Genomic DNA, 6,265 nt, shown 5'->3' with positions numbered 1-6,265 from the left:
TTTTTAAATAATTATTATTCTTGATAAATTATTTTTATAATTATTTAATTCGATTCGTTATCTATTGTTCACTGATAAGACTATGCCAGATATCACACAGGTGTCCACGGTCATGTTTGAATTGTATTAGATAAATAGATTATTGAGGAAAAAAAAAACACAAACTAAAAAACATTAATTTATTTGAATACCATGAGATTACATGTTTCGATTATATTTTTTCGGTTCTTATTTTCATTTTTACATTGATAGCACAAATTATAAACAGTTACCAAAAAACAATACGAAATATATTGTCATACAGAACGAGAAAGCGACCCTGAATTGTTTTCTCTACGCCTTTATATATGATATTTTAATCAGAGCCGGATTCATTATTAGCGCCATCCCTGGGCAAATTAATATATAGGCAAGATAATCGAAAATTTACATTAAAAAAAAAAACACATAATTTTTAAAGAAATTAAAATGACTGACTATTATTTTTTTTTTAAATTCACAATTTGCAAGATAAGACTTTTTTTTTCTTTTTCTCATTCTCCCCCCATTTTTGTCGCTATAAATTTTCCGCCTTGGACACTGGTGCATAGTGCAAATCCAGTCGGATTATAATCATCATTGTAACTTTTACCCTCTTACCGCATCCGCATTTTAAATAAACTTTAGTATACAAAGTAAAAGCTTAACTAATTATTTAATATTAAATAATAAACTTAAATCTTGGCTGTGAATAATCTAGATACAATATACGTTGAAAAAGAGGACATTTTCCATAATAAGCTACTAATGAAAGAGCAGCCTTGTGTGATAACTAAAACTACTGTACACAAAATAATTAATATATATTTAATATGCGTCTTGTACTTAAAGTAACACTATGGTAGTATCCCACTTATGATCTAAGGAGTTTTGTAATGGAAGCTCAACTAACCACTCTACTTATTATTATTGGTCGGACGTTACAGAATTTCCTTCTAACAATATTCGCTCAAGGTTAACAACTCGTCGTTCAATATTCAACCATTGAGCAATGAGAGTAAGATCGTGGTATTTTATCAATAGTCAATTGTATTGAATGATGAGGTATTCTATTTCCTCTTATAAAAACAAATTATTGCTTTTTTGTGGACAGTAGTTGCCCTATATCCATTGATAAGCTTTCATTTAACTCATATCCTAAAACTAGCTTATAAATAACATGCATTTTAGTTTTTTTTTAAATATATTTGTTTAATTAATATCTGTTATGAAACTAAAGCAATCTTTTGTACATTTATGGTCCAAAAACTACAAAGTTTCATCTCAATAGATTAACAACAAAATTATTAACGAATAACTACTAATTTTACTCATAACGTGATAAGTAAGAACCTAATTTACTGTGGACATTTTGAATAGCGTTAAATAAAATATTTGCTAGAGAAACGACGCTTGGTAAATCATGAATGTTAGAAACAAATTTGTTGGAAATCGTCAAATTTAAACACAGATAGTTGAATTGCTTACTTCGAATTTGTAATCGAGAATCCCTACTTAGCTGATATACTTATTTTACAAAAAAATTGTTATTCTAATATTAATTAGATAGGCTAATAAACTTTGTTTAATATACTTACAATAGCGTAAACACTCGCGTGGCTATATGATATAAAAAAAAATATACAGTTATACAAATGCTCTTTTACTTATGTTGATAAACATAAGTTTTTAAGTGATAAAAATAATGAATACATTTGTTCTTTATACATATCTTTTTTATCTGTGTGATATTGTTGTCAATAAACATGAAGTGTAGAGGTAAGAAGTTTCCTTGTGAATAAAAAGTTTGAAATTTAAATGGCGCTGCTGGACCTAGATGGCGAAATTTGAAGCAAAGCGTTAATATTCGGTACAATGAAACGGAATTAATGTCAGAAAATTAGCCATCCGCCTTTAAATCGCGCTATTTTCAAAGACTGTTAATCAAATCGCAATAATAAATACCTAAATGTTAATTTAAAGGTATACCTTCTAGCTACAGTAGCGACATTATGGCAGTTTATGGAAACTTTTTTTCAAACATATCGTTATACTCAATTCCTAGAAGGAATGGAACAGGAAAAAAGCCAAATAAACAACATTTGACAGCAAATTGACGCGATATCATTGGTCGAGAGCTTGATTAATCTATGATATTCACTATTTGAAAAAATTGCGTTTTGAACGTCGACGAAACCGTTATCGGAATTTTAAAAGTAAAATTAAAGTGGAAATATTTAGTTAAGTGCAATAGTGTTGTGTTATAAATAAATATATATTAATAATAAACTCTTAGTAGTGCACAAGATATTAGGTATTAGCACATCGTATGAAATACGTAAATCTAAGTTTTGTTTAATTTTTTTTTACTACTGAGAATTGGGTATACATATTTTCAGCGACATGTGTCAACTAACTTCCTTCTTACCTCTACAGTACATTTAATTAATTCGGTAAAGTTGTTAGGTTGTGTTGTTGAGAGGTACGTCACGCGAGTGTAACGGCTAGACTGCACAGTTTTGTGGTATGGTGATAGTATTAGATAATTCAATACCAAAAATAACCATATCATTTGACATTACGTAATTGTAAATGATTGCACATTTTGTAGGTTACGCAAATGAAACACCCAATGACGCTTTCGTAGATTATAAATTGTTATAGTGTACATTGTGTCCTTGGCATTCAGAAAAAAATGTTATTTTTATATAAATATAGGCCTATAATGTGATTTAAATGTCTCTTAGTTGTGAATGATTAAAATTTAACTAGAATTTTCTATATGCCTTTGATAGCAATGTTTCGTTATGTAGTCGCAAATAGTTTTTATAAAACGAATCATTTTATTTTATTTTCTCTCTTTTGTTTTTTAAGAATTCCTATTATGTTTGAAAATAGAACAAATTGTACTAATAATAATGTATAATGTTATATAATCTGTACCGTTTTCTTTACAAAGAGCAGCACACAGACATTTTTGTGCCTTTTATAGAGTTTTTTTTTTATTTGTTACTAACATTTGTTTTTAAGTTTTTTAAGAGTATATAAACGAGAGATTATTTTTTTTTTTAATTTATATTGTTCACATTTAGAGAAAAGTATTCCTATTATAATGCGATAAATTTTATTTATAAGATTAATTGTTCCAAAAATATTATTTACATATTAGGTGTTGTGAAAATTACTTAATAATTTGAATGATAAATAATTTAATATATCATATATAAGTAAAGTAAAAACTTAATAAATTTTAATGTCGTGGTACTTGATTGAATTTACAATACATTGAATACAGTCAGGGTTATCCGACTTTTTGTGCCTTTTTGTATCTGGTTATTGCGATTTAGTAATTAACGTTATAGCTGTAAGGCTCAATATTGCGTAACAGTATTTATTTTAAATGTTAAATAAAGAGATTTTCGATTAAAAACGTCCTTTAGAAAGATTTTAAAGTTAATTATCATAATAAAGGCCTGTTTGTTTTATATCGATATTTAATAAAAAAGCTTGAACAATCTTGGTGGATAATTTGATTACGATTCGACAATCGAAAATCAAATATAAATTAAATAAGAACATTGGATTCTTTTTTTAAATGTATACTTTTTTTTTAAATATTTAAAACATTGGTGCTGCAAAATGTTTACAATTGTGGCGTGTGAAAAACTCTATATTGTGAACAATATTCGTGTTTACAAATGCTACAGAAAATCTCCAATTGCAAGGCATTGTACTAAAATTTCATGACATTTTAGGGTAGGTTATAAATATAAAAAGTACTGTGACATTGCTTGTGTTGCCAACGTCGTTTGTTGCCAAAAAAATTACGATTTTTGGGAATGCAACTTTTATTGCACTACAGATTATAAATATTATTATATTATATAAAAGAAGAAGAAAATTATATTTGATATTCGATTATCGATTGTATGGTTATTAGGATGTTTATGTTTGTTCAAGGAATGTTCATAACAATTTTTGATGTTACGAGCTTAAAATATAAATATTGAATCGAGGTTAAAATTTAAGTGAATGGTGATGATTTTAAGGGTTGTTGATCTCTTTCTCCTTTCATACTATGTAAACGCTTCTTCGATATTCTGCACAAAATAGTGCTTCTATTTTCATACGTTTATGCCGGCTGTACACTCTCTTCGAGGCACTGTGAGTCATGACGAGAGTAAAATTGTGTAAGCTAAATTTGCTTCGACTTTGTATGGCTTCGCCTCGTCTGCACTTTGTTCCGAGTCAGTATCTTGTGCGCGATTCAAAGGGCCTCGCTTGCATTCGAAGGGCAACGTGAGTGTATCACTGTACTTCTGGGCTTACCGCGTTCTATTTTGAAGCACCGTGAGCATAACATACGATAACAGCTGCCTTAAATTGTAACACGTACATCCTTTCGGTTTTTACATCCGTACCTAATAAACAAGAGTGTACACGGTCGTCCTCGATTACTCGCGCGAGTGTACAGCCGACATTAAACACGATTTATGAACTCTTTCGTTTTGATTAAACATTTCACAGACAGTGTCACTAGATGAACTTGTGGGGTCGATCGATGAGAGCCTTGGCAAATGGATGATCGAAAAAAATTACGCTTTTTTTTTCGGAACTGTCGAGTTGTCGCAAACATATTATTATAGATCTTGAAGCGATGAATGACCCGGTTCTGATAAAATAATAAAAGTCAATAATTTTGAGGTACTTTTGCATGGAAAGCCCTGCCAGGCCTCAGAGATTGATTCACAAATCCTAGATAGGCCTAATACACTTCTATAGTATACCTAAAACCTATCTTTATTTCATATCGGAGATCTATATGTGGAATTGCATTGCCTTCTCATAATATTATTAATAATAATTAAATAATAATTAGTAACGAGTAGCAACGAGGAACACACTTAAAATTATATGTGCGTTAATTCACTTGTAATTATAGAGTATTTTGTATTTGTACGTTATATTTTGTGTTGTACAGTGGTGTGTGATTAGAAAATATGGGTGAGCTTCGTTATGCACAATTATCTTTTGTAAGCGACCAAAAAGTTGAATGAAAATATAAAAAAAGCATTACAATATTAACATTGTGTTTTATTTTATCGATAATTTGCTTTGTTACAGGTTTTTTTTTTATTTTGTGTCTTTATGCCTTATGCCTCTAATTCCTGATTGGCATTTTAATCGACTAGATCGGTCATCGGTCAGAAGAGGCATTTACAAGAAAAACAGGCGGCGATTCGTAAGTCAACTTTTTTTTTTGTCACGTATAATGCGCTGAGGCTAACCGATTGATTGTACTGAATGATGATGTGAAACGTCGCTTATTTTTAAGGTATACGCATATTTTGAAGAAGGAAATTTATACGGATCAGTAGCTTTGTTTTGCCCAACCGATGAAATGTATTTAAACCTTTAGACCACGTAATTTTATAAATATATTTTGAATAATTATTTAGTAAAGTGTGAACTATAACCTATTTAATTGACTAATAAAAGCTTTGAAAACACAGATCGCTTCCAAAAGATTTTGCATGGAAGACGACAAATCCTTACCATACAACAATGCATTTGCACTGATAAAACTCAAGAGTTCGAAATTCGAATTTATTCCCAAATATCGTCTAAGCATCAGAGACGTGGTGGCGAAATCTTTTTCGAATTTAACTTTAAGTAAAATATTTTTTAACTATTTTTGGTATAAGTACTACTCGTACATTTTAATGGTTAGCAAAATGGTAGTTAAGCTATAAAGAACATGGTATAATATACCACGAAAAAAAAAACACTGATAAAAAATAATCATTTTACCAGAGCTGTAATTATAATGGAAGAGCGAAAGCGTTCGTTGTTTTCGTTTCGTCGTCTTTATGAAGTCTCAGTCACTCATTAGGTAGTACTATTATATATATAGCTCTCTTTCTCTCACAAAGACAACAAAAAATAAGTTACATTCTTATCGAATATGAAATATTAATATATTATTTTAATATGAGAAAAACATAATCAGGAAAAAATCCTATTTTGCGGTAAATCGAAATATGGGACTATAGGAAAATTATTGTTAGGCGTAACACGTTTTACTTTACACGTTAAGTGTTAAATAATTTATACCAGATGTAGACTTTTCGTTAAATCAGCCTTTACTTAGATTTTCTTTAAGTATACAAATTTTACATTTAGATGATAATCATCTGTTTTTTTTTTCTTAAATCTTAACACATAGCGGCAATAAAGTGTTACTATG

The sequence above is a fragment of the Vanessa atalanta genome, chromosome 20, assembly GCF_905147765.1.
Source record: "Vanessa atalanta chromosome 20, ilVanAtal1.2, whole genome shotgun sequence".
NCBI classification, from domain to species: Eukaryota; Metazoa; Arthropoda; class Insecta; order Lepidoptera; family Nymphalidae; genus Vanessa; species Vanessa atalanta.
Note: the sequence above shows the minus strand (reverse complement) of the source record.